Source organism: Centroberyx affinis, unplaced genomic scaffold, assembly GCF_046629955.1.
Source record: "Centroberyx affinis isolate AG114_WGS23_722 - 3 ecotype Tasmania unplaced genomic scaffold, CSIRO-AGI_Caff_v1 ptg000772l_1, whole genome shotgun sequence".
Classification (NCBI taxonomy): domain Eukaryota; kingdom Metazoa; phylum Chordata; class Actinopteri; order Beryciformes; family Berycidae; genus Centroberyx; species Centroberyx affinis.
The window spans coordinates 257,501-283,186 of NW_027279380.1; the positions used below are offsets into that span (position 1 = coordinate 257,501).

General features: G+C 40.6%; 1 long non-coding RNA gene across 1 annotated transcript in view; it reads left to right on the forward strand.

The window, feature by feature from the left end:
• LOC139644676 (uncharacterized) overlaps positions 1 to 25,686 on the forward strand; it is a 76,464-nt gene that overhangs the window by 1,794 nt on the left and 48,984 nt on the right. The window contains exon 2 of the long non-coding RNA XR_011695203.1: positions 28 to 84. This is a non-coding gene — a long non-coding RNA (uncharacterized lncRNA). The remainder of the gene's footprint in view (positions 1 to 27; positions 85 to 25,686) is intronic.

Sequence of the window (25,686 nt, forward strand, 5' to 3'; positions counted from 1 at the left end):
TCTTCTCCCCTGTCTTTGGTTAAACAGATCATTTATGGAAAGCCATCTACTATATTAAAAATGCCAGTGCCAGTACAACACAAGGTAAACATGAAACTTTTTTTTTCTCAGTGGTACAGTTGTGATGTCCCTTTTTTTTTTTTTTTACAAGACAGCTGCAGATGGTATGATTTCATAATGTGAAAACATACACTACTGTATGCTTTTGTGGTATTTTCCAAAATTCCCTGTTAATACAGCAGCTGTGTAGCCTAACTGTTGCTGATGTATTCATGCATGCAAAGCAAGCACACACTTGACACTTAAACAGGCAAGCTTTAAAAACACATGTTTAGACATGAAATCAGCTTGCATTTTGTATGATATGAATAGCAAGCATTAGCCAGACCAAAGGTACGTTTACTTTAGCCGTGTCACGTATTTTATGAGCTCACTTAAAACAACAATCGAAGGCGTGTGACATTATACTAGTTCACTTCTGTGCATTGCAGTGGTACTGTACAGGCGTTATGGAGTCTGTCCAAAGAGAGCTGTACAGTGCATCAGTAGTAGCAGTTTCCAGCTCCTTATCCTGTGTGCTCCCTCAGTGTAACTGTGGAATGTGACGGCATGTGTCTGCCGTCCGGAGGTCCATCTCCAGCTGGACACCGGCCAGCCTTCACTGTCAGACCGGTGGTACAGGTTCTCATCTCTCTTCTGCATTGATGAGACACTGCAATATCCATCTGTCAAACATACTGCCCTCCTTCCTCTACCCCTCTCTCTCTCTCTCTCTCTTCCTCTCTCTGCTCCCCCCCCTCCTCCTCCTCCTTTCAGAGTATTCATCGTCACCGTATGAAAGTAGGGCCGGGCAAATCTGTCTGAGAAAGTGAAGATTGTAATTGTTAATTTGTGCTGTTTTAATTGCGTTTTGGTTTGTGTGTGTGTGTGTTTAGTTCTCTGTTTATGGATGCGGTCCTCTCGGCCTCTCGATTGGGTCTCTCTAAAACGACACTTGAAATGTTGCCTGGAGTGCAGAGCTGCTCGGTCCGCTCGGCTAGTTGGGGATCTCATTGGTTAATCAGTGTGTGATGCCGCCAACGTTCCTATTTCCTGCAGCACTATCAGTCAGTGAAATGCCTCATGTCTCATAAGTACCCATCTGCATCTGTCAAGGGGTGTGTAGAATTAAACCCATGTGTATTCCTTTTCCGTTTGACCTTGGCTCTGGACCTCAGGTCTTTGATGTCAAATAAGCGTCAATAATCCCAGGCGGCATTTGACAGGCTTCAGGAGCTATTACTTTTGTTTCCCAACACATGAGCTTTATCAATTGCCCCCAATGTAATGATTTTGTATCTGAATTCACACAACCACAACCATAGTGCTTTGCCTTGTAAAAATATACTGCCTTCAACACATACTGTTCTACCAGCACAAATAGCACACATGTTTTTTTAATCATCATTATTGTTTTTATTTTAGTGCTGGGGAAATGTCCTTTTTGCATGCTTGATCAGCCAGTAGAGAAATCCAATATAATGGAGGTTCAAGGTGAATTGCATCCCGTGCATTTCCCCCCTTCGACTGAAGGAATATTCCAGAGCAAAATAAACAAATCACACAGACAACAGTAATATAGGGTTGATTTTGAAGGCATGAAATAAGTATCGATTAAATCCTGCAGTTCATAGATGAAAATGGCCTTTTTGGTAATTTGTCCTGGGTCCTTTCAATACTGTGGAGAAAGAGAGCGAGGCACGGAGGGGAGAGAGAGATAGACAGAAGGGAAGGGGGAGAGAGGAAGAAGAGAGAGAGAGGGAGAGAGAGGGAGGGAGAGCGAGAGAGAGAGAGAGAGAGAGGGAGGGAGAGAGAGGGAGAGGGGGGAATAAGACAAGTAAACAGTGAGAGAGAAAGAGAGAGAGGAGAATAAGACAAGTAGAGAGAGAGAGGGAGGGGGAGAGAGAGAGAGACAGAGGAATAAGAAGTGAACAGTGAGAGAGACAGACAGAGAGCTTTCTCTGAGTTGAGAAAGGGACATGCTGCCCCTTTCCGAGCTCATTATCATTCTTAATAAGTCTTAAGGAAAGAAGGAGCATTGAGTGTAAATGCACGGTAATCCTTACACTGGCCAAGGTTAGTAGGGACGTCAGCACATGCGCACCGTTCCCAGCTGGCCACTTTGGGACAGGGAGGGGACCAGAAGAGCACATACAGTTAAGGATAGATGTTCAAGGAGAAAGTGAGGACGTTTAGACACTGTGTAAAGGTTAGGCCCTTTCCCCCGGCCTGTAGCTTTTCGGTGGCCGCACCACCTGGCAGCCACCTAGTAAACAGCTCTGTATCAGGCTAAAATCAGTCGGACTGAGCTGTAAGACGTGGTGTCGGCTGTACTTACTCCAAGACATGCCAGTCATATTGAGCTGAGTTTATTTTATATTTTAGATTCCTATAAAGGGACTGAGGTGTTGAGGAGTTAAAGTAAAGCGGCTGATTGAAAATTGAAATTAAGGGACAGTCGCGACTTTGGCAACCTTCACCACCAGGGATTCAGTATAACAAAGTACTTGAAGGGACTGTTGGCTACGGTACATGCCCGAGCCGCCGCTCTTTTGGGTGTGGTCCAAAAACAAGCATTAAGATGAATTGGCTAAACCGGTGACCAATTAACTCATTTAACAAATTGCCAGCTACTTGTAGTGGTTGTTCAACCATGTTGTTTTAATGGAAATTCAATGCAGTATTTATTTATATACCAAGAGAGCTGTGGTAGCTTACAATCTAATGTTGTGTCACCTTATGTGGTCTGCCGTATTAGTATTATTACAGTATTTCTGTCATGTTCATTGTTCAAGTAAATCAGATAGGAGACATGTCAGACACACTAATCTTAATCCACATTAAAACCACACCGGGAGGTAATTTTTATAATTCCAGTGATTAGTACTGTGGTTTTTCCCACTGCATTGTCTGTCAATTTTTTAAGACGTTTTATAATTGATTCACTCATTACATTCTAAGCACCTGGTAAAATACCAGTGTGTAAAAATGTAAATTGTTAAATAAATGTTTGAATGATATTAGTGTATATCCATCAATAAAGGAACCTGCTGTATTAGATTATGACATTATGAAAGTATTTGTGGATCTTGCCTTAGTCTCTACTAGGGTTAGATACTGGGGTTTTTTTTTTTTTTTTTTTTTTTAAATATTGGATATCGGCCAGTCATGTCATCCACTACCAGTGAGATGGAGGTTCCTCCCTGACCACAAGTACATAAAAACAGTCTGTAAAACCTGCAATGAAATTTTATTTTCTTTGCACATTAATTAATTTTTTTTTTCGAGAATAATTTCTGTAAATGTATTCTTAATTTAAAGGCAGTAATCTATCCCAGCAGTTTCCCTGCCATTGAATAGATGGGCTGAGTCACCCTGTCTGAAATAGCTGCTAACCTTAAAAAAGTTTAATTAGTCTGGGTTTTCAATGGAGAATTTTAGTGTCACATCATCTAAATGCTGTTTCAGAGGCTTTTCCACCCCGACAAGAATAAAATACTCAGGGGAAACAAGGGATGCTTGTAAGTTGTTGGCATGAAAATGGTCAAATTTTAAGATATTGAATATTAGCACACAGCTAATCGGCTATCGGCAGCTTCAATCCAAATATATCGTTACTGGTATCGGCCTTCAGAAACCCTTATTGGTCGAACCCTACTAGCGTGGGAAATTACCGCCAGTCAAATTGTTAAATTGTTGCACTTACTGGTAAGGTTGTCAACTCTTCTAGCCACTTTGGCTCTTTTCTATCATACACAACAATTTGGCTGGACAAATAGTGTAGTAATGTAATAATGTAGGTGTTTTTTGCGGGGTTTTTTTGGGGGATCCACCAGCCACTTTGCCTGTTAGGTGAGAAAATTAGTTTCCTGCCCTGGTCTCTAACTTTATGTTGTCAGTGTGTTTGTTTCATGCCGACAGCGTTGTGGATATCCTTTAGTGAATGCACTGGGTTGATTGCATCTAGGAAGGGGGGCAACAATCATATAAGCAAACGAAATAAGAGCCGATGGTGTAGAGTGAAGTGCCCTTTTGTCTTGTTCACTGCAATGCCATGTCTGTGCCTCTCTGTCATGTAAAGATGATTTACCCCCAAACAGATGTGCTCAGCCCTTGTGCTCATGAACCTGCACCATTTTGTTCTATTTTTTGCCCTTTCAAAGGTTAGGGGAGTGAAAGGCTTTCCCCGCAACCGTCAATCTCCGTTGATTACCGCTGTATCAGTTGCTCTGTTTTACTGTAAGCCGAGTTTAGAGACTGCGCTGATAGTGGACTCGCTCTGACTGGGCAGGAAATGTGTGTTACATCAGTAGAAGATGCGTTTTGGAGCATCTCTCAGGCATTAGTCCCTCTCCTCTCTCTCTCTCTCTCTCCCTCTCTCTCTCTCTCTCTCTCTCTCTCTCGTTCTCTTCATCTACATTTTGGTTGCTGCTTGGTTGGCAACGTGCTCTGTTACCCCCCCCCCCCCCCCCCCCCCCCCGCCCCACAGCCGCCACCCCCCCTTCCCCCCCAGGGAGCCTTGGGAGGCAGAGAGCCATCACCATGGTGATCTGAACACAGATCCCCCACACACCGGTCCATTGTGACTGGCGTGCGTTGAGGTGAGAGGGAACAAAATGTCACAGCAACAGGTTTTTTTGTGTTTTTGTTTTTGCCTCAATTCTCCGTGGGATTGTTTGTGCTCAGATTCATGTGCTCAACGACACTGGAGGGACTGCTGGAGAGACTGTGGGAGTTAGGGAAACAAGTTGATTGGAGAAATGAATAGAGTGACATGGAAACGGACTGATATCAATGCAAATAAATCCACAGGATTAAGTTGTTTTTTTTCCATGTGAACATATTTTGCATCAGGGCAGAAAAGCAGAAAAGAATGAGCAAAATGTAAAATAATATTGATATTAAAACTATAAATATTCCAATTGTAATCCCAAATTAAACAAAATTTTCATTGTTTTCAATAATTGAATATGTTTTTTTACACCATTATGGTTTGAATCACATGATTAATATTAATTTAATCAGTATTAGGGTAGTGCAAATAGGAAAATGTTTTTTTAATAAGAATCCAATATAATTTTGGCTGAAATGTTATGTGGTTTGGCAATATCTAAAACAAATTACATAAATTATGTATTGTTTAATAACAGGAATTTCATCTCCCCACAGTTTAAAAACGCTGGATGGGGCTTTGATAATACATTGTCTCACCCCAGAAAGTAAGACAAAATGCTTCCTCTGTGCCTTAAAATAACTCCCCTGTCCCACTATAGACTCTCTCCTGCTGGAATTCCCTTCCCCGAGCTGCTGGCAGACTGTAGTTTGTCCACTAGGGGCAGCAGGGACAAATACAAGCAGCCCACACTTGTCTAAGACCCCCACTCTCGCTTAGGCGTCAGGCAAGAAGTGCAAACGCTTGAAGAAACTGGTTGAATTCAATTGTTTAAACAAAAGTGAAAAAGGCAATTCCCTGGACTGCAAATGAATCAATACAGGCCAAAAGTATTAAAGTTAAATACTTAATATTTAATACCATAACCTGAAGGCATACAGCAGTTTTCCTGGCCGCCTACACTTCATGATTAGTAATGGTAGCAAATGTGTGGTAGTTATGGTCGTGGCAGATAATATTGGTAATACTGTATACCCAAGGCTATAACTTCCTCCATGCTCCGTTGTGCTGCTGCCATAGTGGCTAGTCATTAGCTTACGGTAATGCCCTTCAAGCTCTCAGTTTAAGCTGACCTTTGACCTTTCTTGGTCAGGGTGGCAAGCTATTGGCTACAGGGCTTGGGAAAGGGGGCGGGGGGTGTATATAATGTGGCATTGAAGAGATGCAGCAGGTTTTGCCCCCAACCCTGAAGAAGATGGGAGCTGTGTCCCATGACAGGTCCAGTGTTGCCCTCAGTCCCAGAGGTTGGGAGGGAGGGTCGCCCCGTGCCAGAGGGCATTAGGGTGGCATCAAACACACAACCCTAACGTCTGGCATAATGTCTGGGCTCCTGCCCTCTGGTCTGAGTGGCCCATGGCTACTATCACAAACGTATAAAAGTGTAATCTACTGTCTTATCTCCATATATGTAAGTAAGTGAATTATGCAGTATATACACTGCATACATATTTGTTAACTCTTATAATAATATTTTATTACGCAAGAATCAGTTTTTAAAGTCAGGTTAATATTTGTTAATATGTAGCTACAGTAGTCAGGTCTTTCTGTGCGGTGTCTGTGAGAGTAAAAGCTCTTTCTGCCATCCTCTGCCCCTGAGCAGATGCAAAGGTGTAGGTCCTGAGAGAGCCTTTTATGTTTGGAGACCTCTCCCCGCTCCTTTGACTAAGACCTCAACCACAACAGAGCTCTGTCTCAATCAGCCCTCTGCTGTAATCCCACTTCACAATTCCTCTTGGCTAAGGGAGTAAATAAATTTTTCAGCGTTTATTAGAATACAGCTTGCCAGAAGGGACTCCTCTCTCCTCTCCTATAGCGGCTCCAGTAATTAGCAAATTGATTAGGAGAACTTCAACACACCTCCTTGGCTCTTATCTCCCTATTCTAGGACAATATTGCTGTGCCATGGGACAGCGTAAATATTTTAAGGGAAACCCTCAGCGAATCTCATTAAATGGCTATGGGGCAGAGCAGCTGTCTCCTGCTGAAGGTCCCAGCCAATTTTCTAAACTATGATTAAAGAAAAGTTTTGGATTATTTAAACATGCCATGTCCTGTGGGTTTTTTCAGCACCACTGAAGACCTCTGTGAATTTCCCTTCCCCTTCTTGCCAGGACTGCTCCTCTCCCTTTGGATCTATTAGTTTGAAATCGTTTGGGTGATGACTCTTTGAAAGTGGTGGTCATTCTGGGATGCCATGTACAAAATGCAACAAAGACCTCTCTTTTATGCACAAATGCTAATTAAAAATTTTACCCCCCATCCCAAAGCTGCAGAGGGAAAGACTTGGTAGCAATTTGGCAGATAATCAAATTGCATTTTAAATGGAGCCGTTTAAAGATGACTGGAGTCTGCTCACAGGAAGACACAGTGGCACAAATTAAGCTGGAATAAGCTGCTGTGTGCACAGAGGAACAATACAACAAAATTCACATCACAATAGGAGGGTGCATTTATGTAAATGGACAACTTACAATGTTTGATTTGTGTTTTTTTTTAATTAGTTAAAAGGTACCCAGGTACACATTCAAATTTGTTTTCTCTATGCATGCATGCAAGAATACTGTTTTTCTTTTAATTAAGATTCGCCTCTTGCTAAGTGTCATTTTTTTCATAATGTGTCCTTACAATCTGACCAATTGAGGCAAAATGCTAATAAGACATGATTTGTTAACGGATGTTGTATCTTGGAAACATTTTGCACTTATTTTTAGATTTCAGCCTGACAGAAATGACAAACTGGGTGGAAAATGTTGTCAACAAGTATGTTTGTCTACAAAAATCTGCGCTTAGAAGCTGTCCCCCCACATTTGGTATACATCATTAAGTTCTTCGTGGCCAATCAAATTGTCTATTCACACAGCATTCCAGTACATATTAGTGACATCTCGTTAGCAGAAAACAGAAAACTGACACAAAAAATTTGGGGAACAGGCCTGAAATGTTTATCTCTCAGAATAACTAGAAAGTGTGATTCTCATGAATTGATGAAGTTGGATTTTAGTCGCAGTTCCTAAAAGCCTCTCTTATCCTCTTTCTTTGTGTCCCTGAAAAACTGAAAGAGCCAAATGAGCTATTTAGTTTTCAGCACCCCTCTCACTCAGGCCACATTTCCTGTAAAGTTTAGCATTCATCACAAGACCAATACAGCCATCAAAACTGCTTCATACCCATAAAACCCCATTATGGGCAGCACAACAAGTGATGCTTGACTTGTAAGTTTAAAGGCTTCTTAATTGGCTGTGATTTGCTGGCTGTACAGCAGTGAGTGTGGAAGTCTGTCTGGTCCAGAACAGGCACAATGATTCTTCATAGGATGATGTATTACTTTTCTGGCAACTTATCACACCTTAACGCTATACATGTATCAGCAGTCCTCTGTTTAAGCGTTGCCTCCATCTCAGCATCATAACTGACTGACATAGCGATGAGTTTGACCTGCGGACTACAGGTTGCACCAGAAGAGATGAAGTGTTGCCCTCCTCGACCTTCTCTACAGATACACACGTCCAGAGAATATCCCTTGGGATCTTTTACTATGATCCGCCAAGGCAGTTTCCCTGTTTTCACTTTGAATTTGTGGTCAGAAGCAGCTGAAGACATTCAGAGAAGCATGAAGCGATTTAACAGTTCTGCCTCACAGTGTTTGATGCTTGTTGTTGAAGCATTAATCAGTATGGTAGTTCTAAGATAAGGAAAATCAAGGTAGATATAATAAATATAATTGTAATTCTCATAGACATTGCAGCATATATTTCACAAGTAGTGTAATGAGAGCGATGTGACGTGAGGTGTGAGGTCGTCAAATTTTGCGAAGCTGTGATTTCATAGGATTGCAATTAAAGAAACAAATAGTTCACTCAAGTATGCCTGGTATTTTCCTTATAATTTGTTTTACTGAGCATCATCCTTTGAGGCTGATAATGGAATATTATCATTGACTAGAACCTCAGAAAATTAAACTGTGTGCTGAATTAAATCAAACATCCAAACTGAATGGTTAAATGACGCAATGAATGGAATACAAGGTGGCGCATAATTGCCACAGTTTCTGTTTGATGCATACAATTCAAAACGCCTTTTAAAGTCGAATTGTTTCAGTTCAGGCAAGCATTTTTTCATATTTTGAATAAACATAATAACACAATATTGACTGTATTTCAATTATCTGAGCATTGCAGTCTTCAGAATATCCTCCATTCCCAAGGTTTGCGAGAACAAGGTTATGCTGCATGGGATTTGTTTAAAATTTGTTCCCCAAACTCCATGTAGTAAATTCAAAGCGAGTATTTATACACAATTTAATGCGTATAAATACTATAATAATTAGTGAGAATTCAAATTTTTTTTGTAAAAGCAGCGGAAAGGAGAAGGCATCCTAATTAGAGAAACACAATCTCTGTCTTATGACGTTGATTGACAAATATTGTTCCAAAGTTAATGGCACAAGTGGGAATTGATTGATCAACTGGATGACTGATCATAAAACTGCAGTCAATATTTGGTTGTATGTTTATTTCCTCTCTGAATAACAGTGTGCCGGGATTTCTGATGTGTATGACCAGACACACACTGATGGCAAAACATATATTTGCACTTCAGTCACTTCTGAGCTTGATGATGCTGTCTATGTTTGCCATACAGTACAGTAAGATCCCTTGATGCTAAACAGAGCAATCCTACAGTATTTATTCACTTGGAGCAAAGGGTATTGGTTGAGGCTGACCAATTCTAGAGTAGTTGGGATGAAAATCTCCCTCTAATTACTGTACTGTGTGGATCTTTTGGTCCCAGTCCCTCTGCCGCAAATGATGGTATTAAAAAGTCTCTTTTATTTATGGAAATAAAATTTTAGCTTCGGAGACAATAGGCTAGTTCTGTTTTACGGTGCAGCAGACTTTATCTTTTTAATAAAAATTCCTGACTTGGTGAAAGTTTAATTAATAAGGGACTTAAAGCTAGGGGGATGAGCAAGGGAGTTGGGTCTTTAAGGGGGTACTTATTTTTCCATCTGGGCTATCCTCCAAAAAAACTGTCAATTAGTGTCTTAAGCTGAAGAGACAAAAAACGTCATTAGTTCTTGCAAAAAGAATAATGGGTTTTAAAGGTTTTGCTTCAGAGGCAGGCAAAGGCACAAGCTTGAGTCTTACGAATTTTCATTTGTTTCCTGCAATTATCAAAGTTTGGAGGAAGGCGTTGTTGTTTTAAGGTGCATGATAAAGGAAAGGGACACAATGGGTTGTTTTCTAAGTAATTGTGTCCCTTAATTGTATGAGACAGGACAAATGCAAAAATTGCAGTTAAATCAGTCTGTGTACAATAGATTATTATTTGCATTGATTGTCATAGTTTCCTTGTTTGCAAGCAATGTTGATGTTGGCTGTGTTTCAGGGCCATAATCTGATGTCTCTGTGTGTGTATGCATGGGTGCCTGTTTGTGTGTGTGTGTGTGTGCGTGCGTGCATGTGTCAATGTGCACACACTCTGATCCTTCAGGATATTTGCTTTACTTATGCATTAGTGGCCTCAATTCCAGGCACCATATGACCCTTCTGGCAGAGTCCCTCACCTGCCATGTCCAATCCTCTTACTGGAGCAAAAGAGAAGGAATTGCCTCTTGGATCCCTGTTTTTTATGGCGTTTCACAGTACCAAGATATAGTGTTGCAACATAAATTATAATGCATCTTAATAGATATTTTCACATGCAACTAATCCAAGGCAAAGTATTGTCTATGTATGAGCTTGGGGACATTAAGAATAAAATATGTTTCACCTTGTAGACTCTAAATGAGCAGGATCCCTTTTGTAATGAACTTCCTACCTTGAAGATGGACATTTGAAGGGGAATTTTCTCTGTAGGCAGAAGGTGTGACAGTGTGGATTAGATGAGACGTGCATAACTGGTCATAGTGCAAGAGGTTTCAGGCGTTGAGCCCAAAAAATGTCATTGACTTGTGCCACACGCAACAGGAGTTGGCTTTTGCAACACAGTGTGAGTACTGGTAAATGATTGGTTACAGGAGATCCTCCAATAAATTAATTGTTTCCACTTCATGGTTAAGTATGTGCTACTCTCCCAAATCGAGTGCCGGTACTTGGTTATTACACTTTAATAGCTCGCTTGCCAAACTAACGATATATTACTCCATGTGCTGGCTCAGATCAGAGAAGATGAATTGGCTATTAATTAGAGTTGCGCTGAGAGGGCACAGGGGAGAGACTACTCATAGCCTTGCAATCAGTGTCAACGGGGGCCCTTTTCTGACTGGGACAGCCAGGGCAGGACCAGGTCATGGAGTCTTAACATGAAAACTTCTGAATCCGGTGGAAGGAGCAGCATCAAACATGGCCACCATCTTGTTGAGTCAAACAAAGGACAAGACAGTTTAACGTCGACAGCTTCAAGTTCATCTGATGGTTTTAGTCAGGAGTGCGGACAGAGAGGCGGAGAGGCGTGGGAGGTTGTTTGGCTCCGTGAGGTTTCTTAACAAAAGCCTCACGTCCGAAGGACTTTGAATTAGAAAGTTATGGAGGAAATATTTGACGGGCAGAGATGATTTGTGGGGAATATTATTGTTTGGCTCACTTTTCTTGTGCAGCCTCTGAATTAGCCCTTTTATCACAATTAATTAAGCTTGCCTATAGGAGATGTTCCATCTTGAGCTCATCCACACAGGATAAATAAGTCAAAGCAGCAGGATATATGTCCTTTTATTGGCTGACTTGATCTCGGAAGCATCTGTAGTGGGGGAAGCTGTCTCTGTGGTGCGACTTTGTGGAGGAGTCTCTGCCATCACTCACTTTGAATGCTTCTTTTATGACTCGTTTTGTTAAAAACCTCTTTTTTTAATGCAAGGTATCAGGAGTTATGGCCTGTCTATGCAAATTAGATAATTTTGACAGTTTGTTATTCATGTCATCGCCTTTTTAAACACTTAAAGGCAATAAATTCCACCATGACAGGCCGTTCCGAAATTGCCACTAAATGTTATTAAATATTTTAACAAGTTCCTTGTAAATATGCCTTAAATGTTTGAACGATGGGCAGGAAGAAAAATGGCCTTGCATCAACTTATTAGAGGCTATAAAAGTGGTAGTGATTTATCATGGATGTGGAGCAACTTAGGGCATCTTTTTTTTGTTTTGCTTATCCTGTTAGCTTGCTTTGTCCTGATGTGCACAGTAAACAGGGAAGCATCGTGTTAAAAGCTTGCAGTTTCACAAGTCGTGAAATGCCAGCAGCAGATATTGTTGTACCAGTGGTCCTTGAAAGACAGGGCAATAGATGGCAACAGCATTTTAAAGTTTTAAAGCATCTCGTACCCATTTACAGTTTTAAGAGTTACATTTTGTGATGTCAGTGGATATAACTGAGGCAAGACTGTTTTGTGTGTTTATTTAAGTTTCTTAAGAAATCCAATTAAATTGATCATGCGATGTGTTTGATTTGGTTTGATATATGCCTGAGGTAACAAAATGTTGTGTTGTTGCAGAGCTTTCATTTTACTGTCATATTTTTTCCTCCGCTAAATAACCTGCATTTCAAGGTTGTGCAGCTGCAGCAGCGTGTAAACAGTTCTTGCTGTCAGAAAGAGAGTAATATTAAAACATTTTTATGAATCTTCCAATCTCATAAAAGTAGACAATTTTGTATGCAAATGAATATTATTAATCACTGCCTTGTCACAATACAGTACCTACAGTGCCATTGATAGGCAGAGACATTGATAGATAGTCTGTGTGTTGTAGATGCTTCTGATATATAAGATCAGGCCTATAGAAACAGATTAAAACATTCAAAGCTCTCATACTAGCACTTTGATATACCATGCTGTCTGCCAGCTGCTGCATTGTTGTCTTACCATCCACGCCAGTGGTGGTGCCTTGATATAAATAGAAACAAAATCCATATAAAGAATTCTGCTTGATGGCTTACATGAAGTCTGTAGTGGTCAGCTGACATCTTGCAAACCCGGCATTGTCGCTTCCAGATGTATAATAATGACTAGTTCTCCCCAACAAGGCTGGGGATTGGATATGAAGTCACAAATCTATTTGATTACAAAGTCAAGCTACAAAGAGACACTGTACTATCTAAAAATAGTTAGAGCTGTGAAAATCCTTGCGGTTTGTGGTGCACCTTTCCATTGGTAAAGGCTGGGGTTTTCACATTAAATCAAGGGCATTCTGAGTAACATGTGACTGCGTTTTTGAGGATTTATGTTTTATGCTGGCTATATGCAGATTCTCAGCCACATTCCTACTTTGACATTCAGAAATCATCAGCTTTTTCCTGAATAGCCTATCATTTTGTGACTTAAAGTGGTTTGTTAATTTATTGTACTTCAATTATGTATAAGTTCAAGTTCAAATTCCTCTTTATTATCCCTAAGAGGGAAATTCTGTTGACCAGCATCCAGATGGAGAGAACAAAAATGAAAATCACAAATACTTGGCGCAAAAATCGTGGCACACAAAAACATTTCTTAAAAACACATTATCATATGCAAAATGCTGACGGTGCACGTACAAAGAGAGTTACCTCAGGTGTTTATTATGTACTCTCGTAGTCGCTGGGATGAAAGAGCCACCGAAAAGCTTGGTGCATATTTTATGTTGCAGTAGGCATCTGCTCCCTCTCCTACCACACCTACACTGCTTTCAGAGGGTGGCTGTTGTCGCTCATTATTTGCTTGATTTTGGTGCTCATCTGCTTAGTTTACATGTTCTCTACAGACCTTTGACTGGCACCTGTTACCTTACATGTGTACCATACAGGTGTCTCAAGCTGCTTCTTGTCCTCAGCGCACATATTGCCAGAGATGCACAGCAGGCACCAGGAGAGAAAGCTCTGCACGACTGATTGATAAAAAAAAAAAGAAGCAACAGAGCCTTGTCGTCGATCAAAGGATGTGAAATTTTGTTGGATTTTGTTGAGTTTCAGTGCTGCAGAAACATCAGATATTAGTTAGATTTTTTTTTATATAGGGTTATTATATTAACAGGCTGCAACCTTTTAATTGGGGCATCGAGGAATGTTCTGAGCACCAGTTATCAATCATCCCTCCACTTTTCTTGAGTGCGAGGTTGTTAACAATGAATTTAGGCTCATTGTGATATTGGCAGTTTTCAGAAGTCTTTTTTCCCTTGTATTCACTGTTAGATATTTTAGCTAACTCTGAAGTAGAGCTGAACAATTAATTGAAAAAAAAAACAAAAAAACTGAAATCGCAATATGAACTTCTGCAATTTCCAAAACGCAGAGGCTGCAATTAACTGCTTAAGAGAGAAGAGCGTCCAAAATGGATTTCTCAACAAGGTGTTTTAGTGCTCCGGATAATCTTTGGTACAATATTGTGGAAAACCTTTCATCATACTCAAACTCAGTAAATCCTGCACATCTATTGTTTTTTTTTTTTAAACAAAATCACTTTACTTGAAACAATTGTTAAGTTCTAAAAAAAAATGATGACAAGAAAAATTGTGATATGAATCGCAGTTTAAATCTATCAAATAATCGCAATTGGATTTTTTTGTCAATATCTTTCAGCCCTGCTCTGAAGAAGGCAGCCGCTGACCATATAATCCACAAACTCCTCACCGTTTGGGTTGGAAGCCGCTACAGTATTTTTTACAAATCTCAGTGCTTACCAGTGCTGTCTGCGCTCATCACTCTTACTGCTTAGTGTGACGTGACGGCTGCCATGTCAGCAACACGGCACATCTCTGTTCCCCCTCTCTGGAGCCCTCTGTGAGTTTTCCCTGGGGTTGGCAGAATACGAGTGCCCCCTTGTCTGACTGGCTATAACCTTGCCACCAGCTTTTGTGTGCGCGTGTGTGTTTTTTCAGACTCTAAAGACTTGAACAATGATGACTCAAGCCACGCAGAGCACACCTCAGGGAAAATACAGTGGAAATAAAAATAACAAGTGGATTTTTGACTGCAGTCAGATGTGAGAGGAGGCAAGCGGGCACTGGGCTAAAAGCCTGCGCAGATTCTGCCCCCCCAGTACATTAGATTAGGCTGTCTCGTGTTCAGGAAGTGCTGAAAGGCACTGCAGATTGTATCTGAACCAAACGCTGTCCTTACATCCAGAGACAGTTGCCAGTCCATGTCTTTGAAATTCCAAAGTAGTTCTCAATCCAGTTAAGGCTAGATCTTGCGTATGTGTCTCTGCGGCCCCCCTGCTGGGGTTCTTATTAGTGGGGTTAAGTATGAGGATGCCTGTGTTGGTATTTCTGCGGTCGCTCATCTGCGTACTGCACATGAATTTCTTTAAATTATTTATTTTCCTGACACCACCATATGGTGCTGTAACTTGTTTGTCTTGGAGCATACTGGAGAAATGCAAGACCTTGATTGGATTACTGGTGGTGTGTATACATGGGAGACCCTCTTCAAACAATGCCTATTTTTTGTTATTTCTTTTGCTGGGTGGGCTCTGTTGATGCAATTCTGTGCAACCTTCTACAGTACAAGCAAAGTTCTTCTCTCATCTGCTTGTGAGCCAAGAGATGCTAAACATAATTGGGCCAAAATGTTGAGATGTTTCAAAGAGATGTGCAGAGACCGATGCCACTGGTCTGCAGAGGACGGGGCAACTGAGCAAGAAGCTTTCGGTCGGGGCCTCGGAAAAATGGGGTCCTGATCTTCTTTGAAATGCCACAATAAATCGCCGTACGTTCTCCCCAACGCATGGATGATTAAATGTGCTCCTAAACTACCCTGATTTGTGGGGGCACCTTGCCGATTTTATTTGCCACTGTTAACATTTTCATTCCTGCATTATGCATGGTGCTGTGGGGCAAGGAAGTGCTGCAAACAAATGGCCTGAGGGATCGGCGTAAACACAGGGCGCCGTAAGGGGGGAAGACTAACAGTGCAGCACCGCCTCCCTCAACAGTCTTGACAAACTAGACAGCCCCTTCTGCAGCTTAGCTTTAGCATAAAAGAGCAGTACAGCGTGGATAGCAGTGTCAATCGCCTCAGGTATTGGAAAACTTGACTTTGAAAGAGTGGAAAATAGCTGGTAACGCTACAAGGACAGGCTTGAACAAATGAATATGCTCATCTGTATTTTTATTAATCAATTATGAATGGGTGTCTGGGAGAATATTTCTATCTGATTGAATGTGATCCCCCTTCCTACAGCATGTATAGGCTGAGGTCACTTTAGCTAGTTAATTCTGACAGCCAAAGCGCTGTGGTGCCGATTCCTTTGTGTTTAGGGATTTTAATTCCTCATTGCAATAATCAGTGACTGATGGAAGCCCTAGTGTTGCACAAAGGCAAGCCAAATGACATGCGCTCTCTTTTGAACATGAAACACTCAAGTAGAAATATGAATTTTCACATTAGAGGCATATTAGCCCCGTGATTAGGATTTACTTGATCTTGGATCTTGGCTGTTATTAGCGCAACGCTGCACACACGGCCTGGCTGAGTCGTCAGCTGTCATGGCGTTGGCCCCAGAGTCTTGCACTTGGCAGATCTCCACCCTCTCACCTCCGGCTGACAATGCAAATACAGGCAAACGATGTGTAGCCACTGGACAGCTCTGTATACGCTCCTGTAACACCATATGGATAAGAAAACTTGATTCCGGTGGCAGTTGAACGTCAAAATGGTCGCCCTTTTCACCAATAAAATTTTCCTATCTTGACAGTCAAATAATTTCTTCTGTGTAAGTCATAAACCAGTCCATACCCAAAACGTCTTGCCAGCATGCAGTATGTTTTTTTTACCCAGCCCTTTGCCATCAAAGCGCTCTGCATGGCTTTATTAGCAGTAACTAATGCACAAGGCATTGGCAAGAGGGCAGATATTGTTTTTTATGACTTGACCTTTGAGATATTAGTTTTTTTTTCTTTTTTTTTTTTTTGATGAATAACTGTTGTCGAGCTTGCTCCGAATGGGGGGGATTAAACCTTCGCTAAACAAGTTTCCTTAAGGTTTGCAGTCGTAGCATCTGACACAAACGGCAAAACAAAAACATCTCATGCTGTTCACCGCTAAAGTGAAGCATGCAACCAGCGGAAAGTCTGTTTTAGCGGACTGGAGAGTAGCGCTAAATAGGTGCCAACCAGTTCATTAGGATGCCTTTCAGAGCATGGAAAATGACCTTTTCCCTTGTAATTGTAGTCTGAGCTCGTAGATAGTTGACTGGAACCATGGCTTATGTTGACAAGGATCACTGGAAACAATTAGCATTGAATCTTACCAATCACTCTGCAAGTGATTCCCAGTCGCCACTTTTTTCACACCTCCTTGCTTGCGTGCCAGTCTGATTTGGTTATATGTGACAGATAAGTAAGACAAATAAAATTAATACATTGTTTAATTGATGAAATGCACTGAACTGCATCCAGGCAGAATACTTTTTTGTTTCATGTGTCTTAGGAAAAAGTATAGTATAAAAAGAGTCTAAAGTGTAACAAAGTGTTGAAGCATCCACATGCGTCGACATACACCTTGACATATTGTACTGTATTTTAATGATGGCGAAGTCAACTGCATGTAGTTCGTATTAAAAAATGCATTGGTCAGTATAGAAACAGATAGGTCCCAAATCAGCTGTCCACCTTTTGTTTGGCATTATGTTTTGCCGTATTCATTTCAAGCCATGTCTGGGATGTGGGAGCATTCAGACACAGAACAGATTGACTTTTATCCTCCTTTTGAATCTTGATTGCTGTCATCGTCAGAAATTTCCCTCCTACTCCATGGCGTTTTGATAAAGCAATTGTGGTTGAAGAGAGCAAATATTTAAGGTATCTGCAAATGTGATGCACATCTGTCAAACAGCCCAGGGGTGAAAACCAGCACATAACAAGGCAACAAATGCTGATCCGGGACTTCTCTGCGGCAAAATAAAATATGGCTCAAGTTTTCATTAAGGTGCTATTGATTAGCTTTTCCTGGCAATGAATTATGGACGACATTAAATAAAAAGGAAAATATTTTTATGACTTTGCTCAGGCCATGCCAGAATCCCCCTTTGCCTCTTGTATGCTCGCCCTGACAGGCATTTTGTTTTCTCTTGAATTCTTGTGGCTTTTGTGAGACCTAAGAGTAAGTTTAAGAAAAATTATTTTACCATGATTATCTTTCCACTTTGCATGCATGTAACATAATTATGGATGCAGAGTGTATGGTATGGGTAAAAATTAGAATTTATAATCTTAAAATGTCAGGAATACTGTGACATTTTCAGACTACCTGGTAATTTTTCTTCACTTGTCAAATTGTGGGTAAAAGAAAATGACATAGAAATCTCCACCCTTTCCTTAAAATGGCTTGTTAGCATTCCTAACAACAAGTGTGCAGCTAGCCATGTCCCTTATCCTCATGCTAACAGTGCTAATATTGCTAACATAGAAAAATTAAGAAAGATGACAAAGTCACGAAATGTCAAGGTATTAACAGTTTAAGAGAGAGTTCTCCCACACTTTCCACTTTTACATGTGCAGGATAATATATTTATGTCTGGTTTCAAACTTATCCTTAAGTTCACTTTGTACGTTAGAAAACCCCCGGACGTGTATCATGTTTGGAATCATATTTTCAACATATGGATGATAATGTTTAGTGAATAAAAACTGAGGTGAAACCGGGAAATTATATCTCAGTAGATGAAAGATGCGTTTGGTAAAATGAACCTAGATGAAATGAACTAGATAATGGCTTTCTATTAGATATATCTTGTCAAAGGTTTGTTACCACCACTGTGTGTGTGTGTGTGTGTGTGTGTGTGTGTGTGTGTGTGTGTGTTTGTTTGTGTGTGTGTGTGTGTGTGTTTGTTTGTGTGTGTGTGTGTGTGTGTGTGTTTGTTTTCATCTCAGAGATGGTTACAGTTTGCATTTAATACTTCTCTGTACCCATTTAAATAGTCTTTCCTTGTTTTTACAGGGGTAAGGTGCATTCATTCTCATATTGCAAACTGAAATATGTCAATCATAAATTCACAGTGTCACAGCAGTACTGTTAGCAATAGCTAAATGTAACTAAAACACCAACCAAATTCATATAAGTTCCCTGATTGTACACTTAAGGTGCAAATACAACATTCATGAAAATAAAACCCAAAAAATTAGAAGAAACTGCTACTTTTGAACATCTTGTAGATTTCACAGTTACAACTTACTGTATGTTTCCTTGAAAAAACATGTCTGACACTGAGCAAGAAATGTCTTGTCCCTTTATCTGTGTCACACACACCCACATATGAAGACCAGCATTCATATTCTCTTAGTATACGCAATCTTGGCATTAGTTTTGACTTCCCTACGCATCACTGGAATGTACTGGCTGTTGGTGGAGAACACTTTTATTAGAATAATTACATCTCTCTACAGTAAATCAGCGTTCAACCAGTCTGTCTTGTTTTGTGTTCTCAAAGACATTTTGTCCTGATGCATTTAAATTGTCTGTTTTCTTAACTATTAACAAGTTGCTGGGCCAGTTTTCTGGTCTGGAATATGTTTTCTTCTCACTGCTATGATTTATCTTCAGTTGTCACCTGTTACAAACACTCTGGGGTGAACTAAGGTTGTAGATTTGAATACATAAGTAAAACTGTTCGGATATTATGCCACTTTTTGTGTATCTGGACCTTAAGCCTTAGAAATCTGAGGCTTCACAGATAGTGTTTCACAGCCAGTAGTGCTACTAAACTATAGCCCACTTGAATTTAGCCCACAGCTCTTTCCATGCAGGCTTTGTACAAGACCTTTTATTCCAAATGACACTTTAAAGTAGTCTCATTTTTAGAAGCATATCTGAAAAAGAGCATGCCATTATACTTATTATGCTTAAAGGAAGACACAGAAGATATACTGTATGTCCTTGCCATTCCTGTCATTAAAACAAAATTCTTACACAATGTGTTTTTAGAGAAATGCAGCCACAGCAACAGGGCGTTACGGCAAGTTCACACTCTCATGTATACTGTGGGATTCTTACATTCATGGGGAGATATGAATTTAAAAAATGCCACAAAGTCAAAAGCAAAACCTACTGTTCCTTTTGTAAAGTGCTCAAACTTGTTCCTCAAGGGGAATGACTCTGGGGAAAAAAAAGGCAATACCTGTGAACTGAGTAACCAGCACATTTTTTCGTACAGAAGGAAAGTCTTTCAGCCAGGGTTAGGCCGATATATTGGCTTTTTATTAAAAATCGTCAGTGTTGGATGGAGATTCCTCCCTGACTGCCAATGAATATGTTTTTTTTATCATTATTAATTTAATGGTCGGACAGAGAAGTAATTCCAGTGTGGTGCGGGAGTATTTTACTCAACCAGTTTAAAGGTTCGCAGTCTGTAAAACCTGCAGTGAAACCTGCCTCACCCTGCCTTAAGGAGCACTAACCCATCTAAAAAACTTAATTTGAATGGATATCAGAATGACGTTTAGTGAAACTTAATGGTCTAAGTGCTGTTTCAGAGGATTTGCCACTATGCCGTGAATAAAGTTATGGGCGAAACACTGTATCCTTGTAGTTTTTAGGAAGCGAAATGGACAAATTTAAATATACTGAATATTGGTACAAAATATTGTCTCTTGGTAGCTTCCATACGCTCAAAAACCCATTTCGGTCTAACCCTACTTCCACCTGTATCCAAGACTCATGAAGGAAGGTATTAGACATTATTGAAAGAACATTGGAGTAAAGGTTCACTAATTTGAATTATTTGTCTTTAAACAGCTGGCTATTTCATTGGTTCCATCTATCTAGAAAGTAAAGAGCTGTGAAATCTTGACTTTGGTAGGTTATTAAGTTGCCACATAATGACAATCAAGAAATGACTTGGCTGATTTAAAGATGCATTGCATCTTCAATAGAAAATGCTTTAGCTGTGACAGTGCTTTACAAACAACACAGTGACTGCTAGCTGCTCTTCAGTGTTCAGACTGCAGGCACTTAGTGAGCCAGGTGTTTTGCCCAAGATTTTTCCACAAGACAAATGGAAAAGTGCCATACCCCTTAAACATCCCATTAATATGTCTTATAAGCCTCTCACCACAACCGAGCCCCAAAAGCTCAATTTTATTACAGAATCTTGTCTTTGTCAGGCATAGCTTCCAGTTTACGTTTTCAGGTAATTATAGCGTTGTGCACACTAGAGTGGCACAAATTAGCACTTTGGGGGAAGAATCAGTTGGCTGGATGCCCATCATTGCCTGTATGGCCTGGACATGATAGACACACAAACACAAATGCCTGTAAAAGGCACCCAAAGTGTGAGTCAACATTTTAATGCAGGATGTCTTTTGCTTAGGCTGTGGAGACCTGACTGACTTTGATTCAAGACTGAATCAAAAACTTAACTCACTTTTTGCGCTGTTACTGTACACTTTACCATGATCTGATATCAGATAGTGAAATTGGCTAGTATTATGCTACCATCACAGGTGAAACTTGTAGGGTTACATATAAAGAAGGCCACAATGCAGGCAACTCCAGCGCTCTTGGCCAGAGAAACCATTGATGTGAGACACAGACACAGACATTATGGTGAATGAGCTCAAAACGCCAACAATTACAAAAGGATGTTCTGACACCTAAAACCTTTGGGACAAATACCTTTTCAAGTGGTGTGCTTGTTTTTATATCTTACATAAATGAAAAAGTAAGGGGACACCTTGAGAGAGGCAGGGCGAGGGGCTCGAGTCCTCTTTAGACCCCGCCTGTGCATGTGCCCAATCTGAGAGGAATCATCTGATAGGTTTGATGTGGTCTGAAGAGTTTTTCTATCATATATGCCATGAAAGAGAGGTCACGGCTGCACACACTGACAGCTGAAGCCCATGGTAGGAACTGCAGGATGGAGAGCAGCGATTAAAGCCAGTTCCTCCTTATTACATGTGGAATTTCCTCCCAGCTGATTGAAGTATCAGCATATTGCTGCCATATTCCCTCCCACAAGAGCCCGGAGTTTTAATAATTTGCAGAATGAAGGGGGCAGATGAGAGGCTATCAAAGTCACTTACATTTGTTTAATCTCCGAAGCGCTGCCATTTACTAACTTTTCTGTAACAAGAAAAAAAGCCGTTTATAGTTCACACTGGAGAAAACAGTTGAAATCAGGCAACTGAAACCGTACCAGACAGTCAGCATTCATGTACACTATTTACCCAGCAACATACAGTAATCAATACTTGCCGAGAAATAGTATATGTACTGTGCAGTGTTTACAGTATGATCATGTGGAGGAAAAATAACAATAAGTAATCTCATGCCATTTAGCTGTTCTATGCAAAGTTAATGTAATCCTCTAATGTTTAGTGTAACGCATCAATCATGCAAAAATCTATTGTTGCATTAGCCTTGAAAGAACAATAATAATAAAAATGCTATAATGGTTTTAGCTTCCTTTCCATAAATCATACTTGGGGGTGGGGGGGGGTGGGGGGCATCTTAACTTGCCATTTCAGCTCATCTGAGCAGTTGAAGGGATGCTGAATACTGATATGATATTGAACAATAACCGCGGCTGCAGTTTGGTCACTTTCAACCTGAAGTGGTTTGAAATACTGCGTGACACAGTCAGTCGCCGCTTCTCACTGAAGTTGACCCAACACCTCCTACAATGACATAAAGCAGTTTTCTGTTCGATAGCCACTCAACACGGCGCTGTAAATCAAGAGTAAATGCATAAAAACAGTGCTGAGCAGGAGATTTATTGTAACACTGCAAATCCTTTTAAACAAATATTAAAATAAGACCCAAATCAGTCGGACTGTCATTTAACAGGTCATGCTCACTTCGGTTTGGAGCCGGGCACTGAGAGCTGACAGGCTGCTGGAATTTACATTGGTATTAACATTTGATTAATAACACAACTCACAGACTCAGGACTGGTTACGTTTAAGTACATGTCTGTGATGTATGGGCCAAATGCAAATAGAACCAACACATGATAGGAGCATGCCGCACTTTCCTGTGGTTGCCCAGCGCATTAGGATACATATTTACATGTAAAAGAACAATTAAGCAAATTTCCTGTTCACTGTAATATCATTACACAAACAGCCATGTAGTCAAACACATATACAGAGAATTATATTGGTGAAGAGCACAGCGTTCAGATTTGATAAGTGGGAGTGCATTTCTACCATGTGGTTTCAACCTGGGACCTTTACAAGGGCTTTTCAGAGGAGCGCTCGGAGTACTGCCTGAAGAGGCTTCTCGATTTCACAGAGAATACGCTCTTCCCAGGAAGTGGGTGGAGAAGATAATACTCCAAAAGAGGGAGGAAAAAAAAAGAAAACTATGGAATTAATAAACCTTTTTAGTTGGCATAATCATTCATTTTGAACTTAAACTGAACAGAGCAACAAAACAAATCATTTTTGGGGAAAGAATACATGTATTTTAATGCCCTCAAGCAAAACTAATTAAAGACGACACCTCATTTACATAAATAAGCATTATAATTTGCATGCAGGCACAAGGGAATAGAGTCAGAAAAGAAAGCAATATTTTGCAGTCTGCTAATTTCATTTTATTCAGGATTTAAGCTTAATAAAGATTCATTTTGGAGGGGAAAGGAAAATAATCAAAGGGGAAATTTGAACTATCTCCAAAGATGCAGCAGCCTTCTATTCAAAGGGCTCTTTCCGAGTCACCAGATGACTCCTAATCTGGAGTGGCACTTCCTGGCCCGGCTCCAACACCAACTCCTTGAAAGGTAAAAAATTTTAGAGCCCAATTTATTAGTATGCAGTTCTGGCATCGGGTAGAGAATTAATGGCGGTGACTGATAATGACTGTAATCGTGGCACAAATGGGGTGTTGAAATAGCAAACAACGGGCACAAGGCATGTAATGGGGATTTTATTAATTACCCGAGGTCCCTAGCATGAGCAGCCTCCAGGATTTACTGTGGCCATGCCAGCCGGTCGAGGAGGGGTTGGCCAGTCTAATCTGACAATGAAAGGGTCACTATAGAAACTATATTGTGGGGCAACAGGGAGTAACGTGGCATGCAACCGCACTTGCTTTAAAACTGCTATATAATGTAAGTGCTGGAAAGCGTGGTTGCTAGTACTTAAAAGACGAGGGGGGTTACAGTCATTTAGCTCATCTCTTTGTGTGTTGAGCATGTTGAGCTTGGGTACTTTTCAATCAACGGTTACCACCAACAGGACCATGGCAAAGTGGCGCAAATTTGCTCATTCAGCATGTGTTTATTCATATAAGAAAATGAAAATATTGAAAGACCAAATGCCATTCAGATGAATTACCTTTCTTTCTTTAGAGACTTTCGATGAAGCGATATAGTAAAGGCAGTCGCCTACAATGAAATGAGCCGCCTTGATCTCTTTGTTCGCTATTAGAAAAAGAAATCAACATATGGTGGCATTGTCAGGTAGGATGGCCCATTCACACATCAACTCATCAACAAGAGAGGATTGATTAAAAGTCCTCTTTATTACCCACTGCATCCTTAATGGACGCTAGACTTTCAAAATGGAAGAAACAATTAGAGTTTTACTGCTTTGTGGGCACTACTGATTTATATAAATCACTGCACGGGTGTAAATTTTCCAATAAAAGACTGAACCACTCCTAGCATGCATAATCAACATGTCCACACTCAGTATACACTCTAGACTTACACAATCTTTTTAAATTGGCAGGACTCTACTGTTGATTGAGTGAGCTTGAGGGAATTTCTAAACTGTTTGTATGCTTTATCACTACTAATCGTGTTTTAGCCCCAAAAAGTTACTTTCCCCGAGGCAAATGAACATGCCTATGAGAGATGGTGCTGTGACTATTAATATTTTAACGTGTTGTATGAATTCAAATTTGTAGTCTGAGGGCGTTTTCACACCTAGTTCATTTAGAGCCAGCTATTCCAAACCCTGGAGCGATTCCCCCTTTAGTTTGAGTGAGAATGTGATCCAACCATGATCCAACCCAACTACAAGAGGCACTGTGTGTTAGTAAAGTCGGATCACAGTCAGATCACAAGTCTCACACACAAGTGCTCCATGTTTGTTCGCACACCACATTTCTTACTAGTAAAGTGAACTGCTCCCACGTGATTTTTGATAATGAATTATGGTTCGGTTGAAATTTTCTTGAAATCAAAGGGCCAAACCTTGGCCTGTTTTTGAAGCCAACGTGGGATTGCTGGGAGAGAATTGGTTCTCAGTGGTAGCTACTGCCCACCATGGTGTATTTTAATGGAAGAGGATTATGGGAATAACAGGGAAACCAATTCTAAAAGTGCTTCTATTCTAAAGCAGCAGACGTGGCATAATTATTTAAAAAATCACCATAAGGGGAGACATTATAAGAAATGAAATTGGCTATTCTGACTATAGCTTCTTGTAGAAAAAAATCATTGACTTTTATATTTTTACATGGAACATGAGCCTCAGTCCCACAGATATTGAGGTGGGTGGAGATTCAATCCAATAGAGCGACCGGCTCTAGTAGGACGTCCGCATTGGCTTCAAAATACAAGCCGAGGTTTCGGCCCCTTGGCTCCACCCTTTTACTCAAACTCTGGTCCCAAAACAAGGCGGCGGCAACATGGTGGTGACCAGAAACCCCACTTCCTGTACTTCAAACAGGCCAGTCAAAAGTCAACGGATGACGTCACAGTCACTCTGTCCGTTATTTTCTGCAGTCTTTGTGTGAAATGTAACCAAACCAATGTGTAAATGCAACAAAGTAACATTTTGCCCCCTGATTCTAGCTAAAATACCCAGAAAGTAGAGAAGGAAAACGCCTACACTGTTATATTCCGCTTTTAATACACACACACACACACACACACACACACACAGGCACACACACACACACACACACACACACACACACACACACACACACACACACACACACACACCAAAAGAAGGCAGCTGGATTTAATTTTGGAATGTAAAAGCAACAATGGTTGGAAGCCTTTGAAATCATTAATAGATAAAATGAGTGAGACAGTGACATCTGGAGTGACAGTG